This window comes from Carassius gibelio, chromosome A2 (genome assembly GCF_023724105.1).
Source record: "Carassius gibelio isolate Cgi1373 ecotype wild population from Czech Republic chromosome A2, carGib1.2-hapl.c, whole genome shotgun sequence".
In the NCBI taxonomy this organism is placed as follows: Eukaryota; Metazoa; Chordata; class Actinopteri; order Cypriniformes; family Cyprinidae; genus Carassius; species Carassius gibelio.
In genome coordinates, this window is record NC_068372.1 from 13614100 (window position 1) to 13629776 (window position 15677).

Consider the following 15677-nt stretch of genomic DNA (forward strand, 5'->3'; position numbering starts at 1 on the left):
AAAAAAGTATACTTTGTGTGGTCGTGATTCGTTAAATTAACATGCCATTTTCAAAAGCAGGCAATCTGAATCCAGAACATAATCAATGCTTTTATTTTATTAATAAACCTTTATTAGTCTGTGGGTAGTAGTTTTATTTTTTATTTATTCATTTTTTTTATCTATTAGATCGATAACCTGCCTGACATCAGTCAATATTGAACTAATGGAGTAAACATCCACCTTACTTACTGTTTAAGTAAATTATCTTAAAGATGAGAGTTCTGTCATTTTCTCTTGCCTCTAAATTTGTAAAGTATGAAAGTCATACACACTGGTCAAGACCTTCTTTGGTCAGAGCCTTGTCACTGAAATGGGTTGATCTATGATAACAATAGCCATTTGTTTTTCAGCACCGCATAACATCTTCAATCTTCAGACCTTCTACACATTCAAAAGCCATTTCTGGATTATATAACGGAATGGAAGAGGATTTGATCTTCAGTCAGGGGCTGCAATAAACCTGTAAACTTTTCTTCAAACCCTTTCCTTGTGTAAATCCCAGAGACATTTCTCATATTGGACTGTTTATTGGTCCTCACATTGCTGACCTTTGAGCTACTGGGAAACAATATGGAAGCATTCATATTAGATAATCTCAAAAGCTGTATGAAAAAAATATTGAATATTGAAGGCTCTGCCTTCAGTAATGTAGAATGATTGATGTATAGATTATTAAGTATACAAATTTTATGGATTGAGTTTCAGAAAGCAGAAAAGTGAACTTTTATAAAGTCTCTTGTGGCAAATTGATTAGAAGTTACATAGTTTGGAAGTGTGTCTGTGGCCAATCTTACCACAGCCCACCGTGAATAATGAATGCTTCTGTCATCTCTTGTTCATTAAGACAAGGGGTCAGTGCTTCAGTTCCTTTGCCCTGTCCTGATCCTGCTTGGACAGCTTTTTATAGTTTCTGACCTTGAGAATGGAGACAAAAGTCAATGTGGCATGACACTACCAGCTTTACTTGTGAAAAATAACAGAAGGGAACAGAAGACACAAACAACATTTTGTATTAAACTTTCACGTGAATCATGTTATTGGCATCCACAAAAGAGTGAAGAGATTTACAAAGCTACATATGGCGATAAAAATGAGAAAGCTAATTAAAAATGAAAGATTATCAATATATCCAAGCAATATTACATTTCTCTCTCTGTCTAATTTTAAAGGGTTAACATAACATTGATTTCCCTAGTGTGACATGGATATTATATTTTATATACCAGGGGTAAAATTTGAGGGGAAAAAATACTGTTGTTTTAGGACTGACAAAGATGACATAATATACCAATGCAAAATTAATAAAACATGTTGTCATTTACATCAGTGTTATTTTAGTATTGTTAACATACTATTATATATATATATATATATATATATATATATATTGTGGCAGGGGGGCGTGGTTTAGCGAAGTCTGCAGCGGGAGAGAGGATCAGGAGACGAGCGGTAAGTGAGTGGTTTGGGCAGAAATTATTATCACCTGTTTCTTGTTCTAGTAATTGGCGTGGAGAGGGTATAAAACGCCAGGAGAGACGGAAGCAAGTGAGAGAGAGTGGGACTGCTGGCGGAAGCCGAGACCGGAAACCGGAAGCCGGAAAGCGAAAGATCCGAGTGAACGCAGCAAAATAGAAGTCACCATATGGTGTTAGAAAACGTTTGTTTTATTTTTGTTAATAAATTAACGTCAGCAGTCCAGCCGACCCCTTGTCCTCTTCCTTACCCACACGAACTCACAACACTGGTGCCGAAACCCGGGAAGGAAGACGGACCGCCGCCGCCGCCATGCAAAGCCCGTCCTCCACGCCGCTTGCGGACATCATCTCTTCCCTCGCGGTCCTCCACCGCGAGCAACACCAGGCGCTGCTGGATCTGAGGACCGATCAGGAGCGACGGTTCCAGGCCATCGTCCAGGCCCAGCAGGAGGACCGCGAGAGGTTCCGGGGCTGGTTCGATCGGGAGGTTCGCGCTGAGGCCGCCGGGCCGCCCGCCATGCACCTGCCACTGCACAAGATGGGGGCCCAGGATGATCCGGAGGCCTTCCTGGAACTTTTTTGAGAAGGCAGCCGAGGCCTGCGGGTGGCCCCGTGAGCAGTGGCCGGTGCGCCTCATTCCCCTGCTCTCCGGCGAGGCCCAGGTGGCTGCACAACAACTTCCAGTGGCGAACCTCCTGGTCTTCGACGACCTGAAGAGGGCCATCCTTCAGCGGGTCGGCCGATCGCCCGAACAGCACCGACAACGCTTCCGCTCCCTGGACTTGGGCGAGGCCGGCCGACCCTTCGCGTTGGCCCAACAGCTCCGGGACTCCTGCCGCAAGTGGCTACTGGCCGAGGGAAGCGACGTGGAGCGTGTCGTCGATCTGGTGGTGCTGGAGCAGTTCATCACTCGGCTCCCCTCGTCACTGGAATCGGCCATCCACCTGGCGGAGGACCACATGGTGGCGTGCCCAGGGGTCGGCACACCCCCACCTACTAACTCTCTCTCCCCTTCTCTCTCTCCCCCTTCTCTCTCTCGCCCTGTCCCTCTCCCTAGGTCCCGTCCACCTGGCCCTCCTCGTGTCCCGCCCCGGGGGCGGAGCGGGACGGACCAAGGCTGTTTCGCGAATACAAGGGCCCCGCCCAGGGGGGCGGGCCTCGGGGCTGCGGGAGGGGACAGTACTTCCGTCTCTCCGCTCTCTCCACGCCAATTCCCCTCTCCACTCCCTGCCATTGGGGCGGCGGGTAGGTCTGGGCTGGCCTGTTGGCGTTGCGGGGACCCGGAGCATTTCGTGGACAGGTGTCCAGTGATGGAGGTGGAGATGATGGTCCGGGTCCCGGACGACCCACGGGCCACCCCCGGTCAGGCTGGCGAGTACCAAATACCCATGAGTATCAAGGGGGGTACATATCCGGCCTTGGTGGATTCAGGATGTAACCAAACCTCAATCCATCAAAGCCTGGTTCAACCGGGGGCGTTGGATACAAGCCGCGTGGTTAAGGTGCGGTGTGTACACCGGGATGTGGTGGAATATCCGGTCGTCCCAATTTGGATTCAATTTCGGGGACAAAAACATAGTGTGGAGGTGGCGGTTAGTCCCCACCTCCGGCATCCAGTAATTTTGGGGACGAATTGGCCCGCGTTTACGGTTTTATTGGGGTCGTTATGTGCGGATGCCTCTTGGGGAAATAAGGCACGGAAGGAGACCGCGCGGGTGCAGGTGGGGGAAACTGAGCCAGGACCGCTGGGGCCGGCTTCAGGGGAACCGAGCGGAATCGGGAGACTAACTCTCTCGGAGCACGATGACTTTCCCCTGGAGCAGTCTCAGGATGAGACGCTAAAACATGCGTTCCAACAGGTCCGCACCATCGATGGCCAGCCTCTCCGACCGGCCCTTCCGCTCTCCTATCCCTATTTTGCCATTTTAAAAGACCGGTTGTATCGAGTGACCCAAGACGCTCAGACAAAAGTAAATACAACCCAGTTGTTAGTTCCAAAGAGCCGCAGGGAAATGCTTTTCCATGCGGCTCATTCTAATCCTATGGCGGGCCATTTGGGACAGGCCGCCACTCTAAATCGCCTCATGACCCGATTCTTCTGGCCGGGCATTCATGACAACGTGCGCAGGTGGTGCGCGTCTTGTCCGGAATGTCAGTTGGTGAACCCACCGGCCGCCCCAAAAGCGCCGTTGCGCCCTCTCCCATTAATGCAGGCCCCCTTCGAAAGAATTGGTATGGACCTCATCGGGCCATTAGAGCGATCGGCACGAGGACATCGCTTTGCATTAGTCATAGTTGATTATGCAACACGATAACCTGAAGCAGTGGCCCTCTGCAACATTTCCGCTAAAAGTGTTGCGGATGCCCTGTTTCGTCTTATCTCCCGGGTGGGGGTTCCGAAAGAAATCCTTACTGATCAAGGCACGGCGTTTATGTCACGTACGCTACGCGAACTATACGGATTGTTGGGCATTAAGTCGATTCGAACGAGCGTCTATCACCCACAAACGGACGGCCTGGTCGAACGATTTAATCGCACTCTTAAATCCATGATCCGTAAGTTCGTTCAGGAAGACGCCAAAAATTGGGATTGGTGGCTAGAGCCCTTGTTATTCGCTGTGCGAGAGGTCCCACAAGCCTCCACGGGGTTTTCCCCCTTCGAGCTTCTCTATGGACGCCAGCCCCGGGGGGTGCTTGACATTCTGAGAGAAACTTGGGAGGAGGGACCATCTCAGGGCAAAAACGAAATTCAATACGTACTGGACTTGAGAAAAAAACTCCACACATTGGGGCGGCTATCAAGGGAGAATTTGTTACAAGCCCAGGACTGCCAGAGTCGGCTGTATAACAGGGGAACTAGGTTACGCAAATTTGCACCGGGAGAGAAAGTACTTGTATTACTCCCAACGTCGAGCTCTAAATTATTGGCTAAGTGGCAGGGGCCGTTTGAGGTCGCACGCCAAGTCGGGGATCTCGATTATGAGGTAATACGGTCCGATAGGAACGGGTCGCATCATGTTTACCATCTCAATCTCCTTAAAAAATGGAATGAGGCGGAATCAGTGATGTTGGCAACGGTGATTGGGGGGGAGGATGATCTCGGGCCAGAGGCGAATCTCAAACCACAATCCCTCGCCCTGGCTCCAGGTGGAGATCACCTCTCGCCGTGCCAACTCACTGATTTAACGAAGTTACAGGCAGATTTTGCCGATGTCTTTTCGCCCCTACCGGGCCGTACTAACCTAATTCAGCACCATATCGAGACCGAGCCAGGCGTGGTAGTTCGCAGCCGGCCGTATCGCTTACCTGAGCACAAGAAAAAAGTAGTTCAGGCTGAATTAGGCGCTATGCTTGACATGGGGGTAATAGAAGAGTCCAACAGTAACTGGGCGAGCCCGATAGTTTTAGTTCCGAAAACGGACGGCTCAGTCCGGTTCTGTGTGGATTATCGCAAGGTGAATGCTGTGTCGAAGTTCGACGCGTATCCAATGCCGCGGGTTGACGAGTTGCTTGATCGGTTAGGCACGGCTCGCTTTTATTCGACATTGGACTTAACGAAGGGTTATTGGCAGATCCCCTTGTCTCCATTATCCCGAGAAAAAACAGCTTTCACAACGCCGTTTGGTTTACACCAATTTGTTACCCTTCCCTTTGGCTTGTTCGGGGCGCCTGCAACCTTTCAGCGCCTCATGGATAGAATCTTGCGGCCCCATGCGGCATATGCGGCTGCCTACCTGGATGATATCATTATATTCAGTAATGATTGGCAGCGGCATATGCAGCATCTGAGGGCTGTTCTGAGGTCGCTGAGAGGAGCGGGCCTCACGGCCAACCCAAAGAAGTGTGCGATTGGGCGAGTGGAAGTAAGGTATCTGGGCTTCCACTTGGGGCATGGACAGGTGCGTCCCCAAATTGATAAGACAGCCGCTATTGCGACCTGCCCACGTCCCAAGACCAAAAAGGAGGTGAGGCAGTTCTTGGGGCTGGCGGGATATTATAGGCGGTTTATTCCTAATTATTCGGACCTCACCAGCCCCTTGACTGACCTCACTAAAAAGGAGGTGCCAGATACGGTCCAGTGGACGGAGCCGTGTCAGCAGGCTTTTACCCAGGTCAAGGCTGCTCTATGTGGCGGGCCGTTATTACACTCTCCTGACTTTTCTCTCCCTTTTCTGTTGCAGACAGACGCGTCGGACAGGGGGCTGGGGGCGGTCCTGTCCCAGGAGATAGAGGGGGAGGAACGGCCGGTGCTGTACATTAGCCGCAAGCTCTCAAAGAGAGAGGCTAAGTACAGCACCATTGAAAAAGAGTGCCTGGCCATCAGGTGGGCCGTCCTCACCCTCCGCTATTATCTCCTGGGACGGAAGTTCACCCTCTGTTCGGACCACGCTCCGCTGCAGTGGCTCCACCGCATGAAGGATGCCAACGCGCGGATCACTCGTTGGTATCTAGCTCTTCAGCCTTTTAAATTCAAGGTGGTCCACAGGCCGGGTGTTCAGATGGCGGTGGCTGACTTCCTCTCCAGAAAGGGGGCTGCAGGCCGGACGGCTCCCCGGCCTGAGTCGGGCGGTGGGGGTATGTGGCAGGGGGGGCGTGGTTTAGCGAAGTCTGCAGCGGGAGAGAGGATCAGGAGACGAGCGGTAAGTGAGTGGTTTGGGCAGAAATTATTATCACCTGTTTCTTGTTCTAGTAATTGGCGTGGAGAGGGTATAAAACGCCAGGAGAGACGGAAGCAAGTGAGAGAGAGTGGGACTGCTGGCGGAAGCCGAGACCGGAAACCGGAAGCCGGAAAGCGAAAGCTCCGAGTGAACGCAGCAAAATAGAAGTCACCATATGGTGTTAGAAAACGTTTGTTTTATTTTTGTTAATAAATTAACATCAGCAGTCCAGCCGACCCCTTGTCCTCTTCCTTACCCACACAAACTCACAATATATATATATATATATATATGTTTTTATATATAAACTGGTTATGCACTATAAATACATTTAATTATTATAATTATTATTGATAATATTTCCACATTTTTAGAATAATAGAAAGATCTTAAGACTCCAATCTAAGAAAAGAAAAGGCTAAATATTATATAATAAAACTGATGTTTAATAATAAACTTGCTGTTAACACGAGACCAATTTACATTTTTGCAATTTACAAATTACAATTACAAGCAAATTTACTAATTACAAGCATCTTAAGCAAAAATGTCAGCTCAAAATATCATGAGAAAACATGAATTATTTTTGTGTACATGTGAAAAATGTAGATGTTTTAACAGTGTAAATGGACTGTCAATTGTCTGTGTATATTTGTCTGAGCATAGGTGTATGTATGTGTGTGCTGGCCTCATCCTGTCATGGGTGCATTAGGCAGACTGAGCAAGTGTGAGGTTGGAGGAGGATGTCTCAGGGGAACAACAGAGAGAGAGAAACGCCTGAGGCTCATCCCACCATGTGGAAGTACAGCTTCTCCATCTGCCTGAGAGCTGCCACGCATACCTATTCACCCTCACCTCCACTGTGCTCACCACCTTATCCCATTCACTCATGTGTGGACTTCTTTATAGGTCTACTCACACAGGATAGGCCGGGATAATAGGAAATCCAAGTTCAATAGACCTTTGTGTGCTCAGCATAATAAACTTTGACAAGTCTGCTAAAATCATTACTTAGAAACATAGGGTTCATGCACATTTTGTTTTTTTCTTTTCTTTTTTGTTTTTGCAAAGCACTCAAGGAAATGTGGGTTTAAATCTTGATGCAATTGCCATTGCCTCTATAGATTGTCTCTAAAAGCTGAGACAGTGACATGAGGCAAAGCCTTTGTACACACACAAACATTAGGTGTATGAAAATACTCCATTAAATTAAGAAGGTCCAAAAACAGTTGCCCCCTATTTTTTTTTTTTTTTTTTTTTATTGGCCCTGATGAAAGGGACTTTTATCTGCCCTCATCACAGACTTAAGCGGTTCAGATTTTTACCTCTTTGATTCCACTGACTCCTGTGATCTGTTGGACATGCCTTGGTTCCCATTCTGGTGCTTTTGTCTGTGACTGACTGGAGCTGGTGCTCCCTAAGCCAAAATCACAGTGAGTGTAAGATGTCCATGGTTATGTTCTGTGGTTTTGCTTGTTAGTCCATTTAAATCACTTTATTTCTCTTCTTTCTGAATCTGGATAACTACACATAGTTAATCTTTAAAAGCTGTGTTAACGCTTAGGGCCAGATTTGCTAACATTATAGCACCTACCCTCTTTTGGCAATGAAAAACTACTGTCAGGATTTACTTAACAGATGGGGTGAAACAGTTATTTTTGAAGGCTGACCTTATTGCATATGCATTTGTATGAATTTCCCTTTTAGACACAAAATTTATGGAAGGAGAGTATTTCAATAAATCATGCGGCATTAACACCCAGAATGCAACATGTCTTGAGGGTGTTTACAAGACAACATTTTCAACTGTGTTTGAAAATGTGTTTTGGGCATTAATTTAATCACCAATTGGGTTTTGGGGGCCTGACAATACAAACTTTTGAAAACGGGTATCAAAGTGCAAGTCTTTGAAAACAATACCGCTATCATCTCTGTGCAAACTAGGAAAATGTGAACTTGTAATATATATATATATATACAAACAGGACATTAATATTTTTTTGGAATATATATATATTCCAAAAAAAAAAAAAAAAAAAAGAACAAAAGAAATGCATCCACACCACAGGTGCCACTTTAACTCTGATATGACAGCATAAGATATCAAAAACCAAAATAAAAACAACAACAGTGTTTATTGATTTATAGAATCGTAATAGGTGTGATCTGTTTATTTATTATTTACAGAAAAAGAAAACAATAAGAAAAAAGGTCCCTGCATCCCCATAACTTGGTCTGTTATGTCTAGCCTATTCATTTAATTTGCTTTGCTTTCTCATTCAAAATATATGAAGATTATTAATGAATATAATTAAGTTTTCCTTCCTTTCTTCTGTTTTCTCTTCCAACAATCCTAATCTAAGCTGCATGAAGCTGCCTGAAAGGCTGCTGGCTGATTATATTAATAAACTAATTATGTAGGAAAGCTCCCATAAACCAACAATGATTATTCTTATGTCCAATAAAGCCTGACTCAAGGCTAGCCATCTATAACGAAGCTATATTTTTATTGAAATTAAGTCTGCCCTAATCAACACTGGTTTCCTTTATCCGCGCCTTAGTATTGTGAATGTTCTTTAGCTGTTTGTTGTTATTGAAGAGATGCTGGAGGCTCATGTCCACGATAATTCAATAATGGTGACTGTGGTAGCTGCCGTATATTTTTCATTTTACAGCTTCTCAGACCTTTTTCTTATTTATAGTGAATTAAAAATGATTGCAATGAATTGTCATTACTGCAGGACCACAGCTGAGGAAGATATGAAGAATTATCCTACAATCATCCTTCAAATCAAAACTGACAAAAAAGCCTTCGTAGTAATTTATATTCTTATCACAATGCGGTTAGCATATTTCCCAGAAAAAAAAAAAAAAAAAAAAACGAAGAAAGAAAACAAAAACAAACATAAACAAAAAAACTGACTGAATGGATTTTCAAGAGTTGACAGACAGGAAACAGAACATGTGACATACTATCCTCCATCTCCCATCGCCATTCGCCCTTTCAACATTCCATGCAGCATCCTTCTGACAAGGCTCTTCACCCTCAAATTCTGCTTTCCTTATGAATTGAAGGATTAGAGACTCTTGCACAACCATTCTGACAGTTTTATTTTAGAAATGCCCAGATCTAACCACTACATTGCTATGCCGCTGGTTTGCATCATGATTGTGTTAACCTATGTGTTGGATATCAAATCAAAATCAGAAATCTTTTTATTGTCACACATTATGTACACAGGTGTAACAATGGTGAAATTATTTGGTACAAGACTCTGCCATGACAGTACAAGCAACAACACATGACAATTTAACAGCATACATAAATAACAATATACACATTTTACACAATGTACACATTTTTCACAATATTTAATAGACAATTGAATACAATATACACATTTCCACAATATGGTAACAGAGAAGATGAGAAGATGGTAGCAGTGAGAAGACTTTGTGGCTCAGGTGGCAGAAGTCTCTGATGATCTTCCGCACTTCCCTTACACATCTCTGAGTGTAAATGTTAAGGAGGGAGGGAAGCTCAGCCCCGACGATGAGCTGGGCTGTCTGAACTATTCCCTGCAGGGCTTTCAGGTTAATCTGGTGCAGAGTGGTGCAGTTCCCATACCTGGTGGTGATGCAGCCAGTCAGGATGCTCTCCACAGTGCAACTGTAGAACTGTCTGAGGATTTTTGAGCTCAGACTAAATTTCTTCAGTCGCCTGAGGAAGAAGAGACGTTGGTGGGCCTTCCTCACTACTGACTGTATGTAAGTAGTCCTGGTGAGTTTATCTGTGATGTGAATGCTGATGAACTTGAAACTGCTGACCGCCTCCACTGGAGTCCCATTGATGGTGATGGGGGAGTTCTCACTGGTTCGTCTCCTGAAATCCATCACCAGCTCCTAAGTTTCTTTCAGAGGAAGTTCAGAGAGACGTTGTTGTTGTGGCACAAGTTAGTCAGGGTGCCCACCTCTTCTTTGTTGGATGATTCAACATCTAAGTGGGTTAAGTGATACTGGTAATATAGAGCAGATGTGATCTCTAATAAGCTTCTCCAAGCACTTACTGATGATGGGAGTCAGAGCATCAGGGTGCCAGTCATTCAAGCAAGAAACCTTGGGTGACTTTTGTATTGGCACAGTGGTGGATGCTTTGAAACACTGGAGGACAACACACCCTGAGCAGTGGGCAGCCATTTATGCAGCAATAGCTGGGAAGCAGTCAGGGATTTGGTGCCTTGCCCAAGGGCACCTAAGTTGTGGTATTGCTGGCCAGAGACTCAAACCCACAACCTTAGGGTTAGGAGTCAAACTCTCTAACCATTAGGCCACGACTTCCCACTTTGGTGAGCTCATGTTTTAAGGACTTGACCAGAAATGGCGTCTGGACCTGCGCTATGCAGATATTCACATGCCGGAGTGATCAGGTAACATCCACTACAGACACCGAGAGTGGATGAGCCTCAGCAGTCTTGGCTGAGGGAGTGCTTTGTGTGGGCGAGGAGCCCCTGACTTCGATGTGAGCATAGAAGGCGTTGAACTCATCAGGCAGTGAGGAAGCGGTGTTGTAGCAGGGTGATTGCGATCCTTGTAGTCTGTGTGAGGTAAGTGGGGCGGGGCCGAGAATCATGGGAACGGGGCAAGGCCGGTGGAGTGGTTGAGAAACAATCCCTGCTCGACCCACCGGTCTCGAGTCCCACGGAGGAGATAGAAGTGACAACAATGAAGGATGAGAGAGGACCAGGCTGGATTTTAGTTTGTGTTTTGGTTTTGTTTGTGCTGTTTTGTGTATATTTTATTATTAAAGTTTATGAAGATTATGAAGTTTTTATTGTTACAGTGGTGCTGAAGCCTGGGAGAAGGAGGGACATGCTGCTGAAGATTCATCACTGCTGTAGTGAATCCACTGTGCCATAGAGCAGGTGAGGAAGTGTGTCGCCATGGACTCTCAAGGCTCGAGGCTGCTGTCCGCCATAATGGGGAGGAGCAGGGAACGGGGGACTCCTGCCGGCTGCCCAAGACCAGAGGAGCCGTCGCCGTACACCGGGCGGCGGAGGAGTTTCGTGCTGTCCACCGAGGGCCATCCAGTGCCACCGCCAGGCACCGTGGAGAAGATCACCCAGCTGGTGGAGGGCCGAGCGTTAGCGTGTCTGGGAACCGGAATGTTTTTTTTTTTGACAATCAAAATGAAAGCTTTAATAATAAAATAAACACAAAACAGCGTGGCAGCCCCTCACGGCCGACTAGGCCCAGGTCTGGTCATCTCTCTGCATTTCCTTATGAAGCATGTGACGGTGTCTGTGTAAACATTGATGTCGTCATTGGATGCAGCACTGAACATTCCCAGTTAACATAATTGAAACAGTCCTGTAACATAGAGTCTGACAAAAGCTGAATCATCCTATAAGCAGGCAGTGATCTGATTTGCCTTAGAGGTTTGTTGGGGAGGGACTTGTCAGCATCCAATCTCCACGTGTGTTGCATGATATGTGCTGGAAGAATTTTGGATCAATCCTCCTAAGATCGGCTTTTGCTGAAATCACCGTTATAATAAACACAGTGTCAGGGTGCATGGTCTCCTGTTTGCATAAATGCCCATACAGTTCCTTGAGTGCTGCATCTATGACCGCCTGAGGGAGGATGTAAACAGCTGTAATGGTGACTACTGTGAATTCCCTCAACAACCAAAATGGCCAGCACAGAAGCGTGAGGTATTCCATGTCTGAAGAACAAAGGTATTGTACTCAAGTGCACAATGAGTTGTTGATCATTAAGCATAAACCTCCTCCTTTGCTTTTGCCTGAGAGATCAGGCAATATACTTGGAAGTGGTGGTCACTCTGCACTGCTTTTTAATCTGATGAGGACACTGGCTCTCTTTCCTCTAATCCGGCTCCATTTCGACGTCATGGTCGGGTGGCCCAAACAAAGGGCTCTGCATTGTTGTTTGTAAACAACGGGTCGGTGTTGATGAAGTTGAAGCTCGGTTTGAGGTGAGTAATTGTAAAACCAATATCAAGTGTTTGTCAGTTGTAAACAATAAGGGAGACAACATTCAGAACAAGAAACATCCAAATACATACAAAACAAACAAAAAGCTGCCAGTTTGGGTCGGAGCTTGCAACATGGCGGCCATTCTCAGCACCATCTTGAGCTGATACTGTTTCTCTGTGTTGACAGACAAGCTAGAAGAGTTCTACATACTTTTAGACAATATGTTATATAAATATGCATAGGGTGGCCATATGCGCTGTTCATACGGGACACGTCCCGGACAGTTTTTTAATATTGCCTATGACATCCAGAGCAGTTTGATCAATAACATGCAGGTATTGTACATAATCGACCAATCGTGGGGCTGCGTGTGAGAAGGTGAGATCTAGAGGGAACAATCAAAGTGAAAAAAGAAGAAGTTCAAATCAAACGAATGGACAAACACGTGAACGTGATTCGAAAGCATAAGGAGCCGTTTGCTCTGCTCTTTATAGCTCTCATGAATGTTACACAATCATCAACATGCACAGTGAAAATAGCCAAAACCTGGATATTAAAATCCTGGCTGGGACGTGTCCTGTATGAACGGCGCATATGGCTACCCTAAATATGAAGCATGGTGTTTAATTTTATAAATATCCAGTAGTGCGTATTGATCAACGTCTTTAATTCACACCTAACCTTCTTGTTTTTTTTGTTTTTTTGTTTTTTTTTAAATAGGTGGTTTATTGATTTTTCTATCTCATGATAGTGCCATATACTGTGATGTTCAGATATATTTCATACAGAGAACTAAATATTAATTATTGATTTTAAAACACCCCTTACTTCTTTCTGTGTAGATATTATATATAAAACAAATATATTATTTTTGAGTTGCTTCAGATTACGTCACAATGCTGTTATAGTACACATGAACATGATGATGAAGGTTGCAGGCAGTCTTTAATAAATCTACAATAGGACAATCCCAACAAAAAGGAGAGTTTCAACACATAACATGGACAAGACCCAACAGAAAAGAACAGACCAAGATTAACTTAAATTCACAATGCAAACAAGGCTAATTAAATACAAACACCTGAACTAAATGGTAACTAATCAGAAACCATGACAACTTAACAATGGAAAACAGTGCACACTGACAACAAAGACCAAACTAAGGATATGTCCACTGAAGCCAGAGCTTTCACTAATCTATCTTTTTTTTCCCCTTGTCTCAAGAAATATCTGCATCCACACGAAACCACAAAACTGACACAAAACAATGTAGTATTCATGCCAGAACAGTGGCACTGTAATTCACACAGAGATACACTTAAAACTGAGAAGAAGACTTGGACTATACGCATAAACCTTGCACGTGGTATACAAACGAACATGGAACAATATATTTATTAATATGTGTTAATGTAAGTTAAAAAAGTCAATCGTTCAGTAATTGCTCATGTTTTTGGTTCTGTTACGTGACGTAGCAGTGTCTGACTAGGACCGAGATTTGGGCTGATGATGTCATCGTTTCACAAAATATATGGATTCGCTGTCCAGATGAAAACATAAGAGTGGTGTTTTCAGATTTATCCAATCTGGGTTTCGGTTTCAAAGAATCGATTTCACTCTCCCAAAATGGCGGATCCGTATGGACGAAACGCCTACATGATACAAAATGTATGTGTATACAGCTAAAAGCGTCTCCATGTGAGAGAGAGACTTAAGAGAGACTGTAACATATATGGCTTTTTAGAATACTTGATTCTGATTTAACAATTGTGACATTCTGCAGTGAAATACTTTTGTGTAATGACAATCTCATACACTGTGCTAGTTTCATGTCTGTCATATCACTTTGTGGTCTCTTTCTATTCATGTGCTAATATTATTTTAATTATTTATCAAACTATTTGCTGGCTGATTGTACATTATTCTTTACATTAGATTTAGTTTTTTTTTTTTAAATACAAATGCATGTTCTGTTGTTTACTTCAATAATTTTAATTTCTGTTCTTTTGAACTTTCCATTCATCAAAGAATCCCGAAAAAATGTCTCCACAATTTTTTTTAAAAACATTTATAATAAGAAGAAACATTTTTCGAGCATTAAATCAGCATATTGCTGTTCAAATGATTTTTGAAAGATCTACTTTTTATTTAACCTTCTGTATTCTAAATAAAGCAAACATGGCACAGAAAAATATATGTGCAGTGTACATTTTTGTGTTTGAAACTATACTAAATTTTATGTCCTAGAATAATTTATAAGGCCTATTCAAGTCTCTTAACTTAAACCTTGCTGCATACTCAGTGTTTTCTAAGTCTCCTGCCCTTGTTCTTTGGAAAACCTCCATGAATATGGATTTTCCCCTACTTCGCAGACTTTAGCCCTCTTTGCACAGTCCTACATCATCTGTCCCTGGATTGCATTTTCTCACTTTAACCCCTTTATGATTATCTTAGTTTTATAATAAAATAAAAGCTTCTCAGGGGCAAATTGCACACAGAAAAGGTCATTAAAACAAAGAAACAAAAACATAACTGGCTCTAATTTCAGATGTTAGAGCTAGGTTAGGTGAATTAATTTCTCTGTTTTTGCTGCTCATAGTGTTTCTAATGTGTTTTGTTAGAAGCTCTCCACTGAGTGGTTTAATCATTCCATCCATCCTGTGAGTCACTACAGCCAGGGCACAGTAGGGCATTACAGCTTTAGTGAGCCAGTGTTTAACCCATAGCTACTGCAGTGAATTCATAGGAAATTATTCTTAGCCCCTCCCCAGGTTATTGACTTCCTGCACTATGACTTTGAAAACTTATACACTTACTTTTTGTGACTATTTATGCTTTGATCTGAATACATGCAGGGATTGGTTTCCATCTATGCTTAAAAATAAAAAGGTTTTATAATTCTTATTAAATATATATAAAATATATTATTTTCTTGAATTTACCAGGAAGGAAAGTACATAATTTAATTTAATTAATTTAACAACTAAAAACACTACTATAAAAAACTCATTAATTGGCTAACAGTAGTTTCTTTTACTATATACAGTGGAAAAACTATAATAGATCTAATATGTGACATTTATGTAATTTTATAGTAAAATACAGTTGAATGTACAGATTTTGGAAGTAAAAATCATATAATTTATTGACTTGCTGCACTGTGACTTTTAAAACTTTTCCCTTAAAGTAACACTAATAATTCTAAAACTAAAAATTCTAATAATTAATAAATCATTAACAATCATTATTAAGCTTAACAGATCATTAGTTAATAAATAGTCAAACAGAAAGAAATATGAGATAATGTGCATATTAATGTTTACTAATAAACTTATTAAACATTAACTAATTAATATTACATGTTGTTATTTAATGTAAATTGATATTCTTACAAATTTCACTAGATAAGTAAAGTTTGTGAACAAACTTGAAAAAGCCTAACACTAGAAGCAGTTGTAAAGCTTAAAATTTGAAAGTTTAGATCGATAGATTAGATGGATACTTATTGA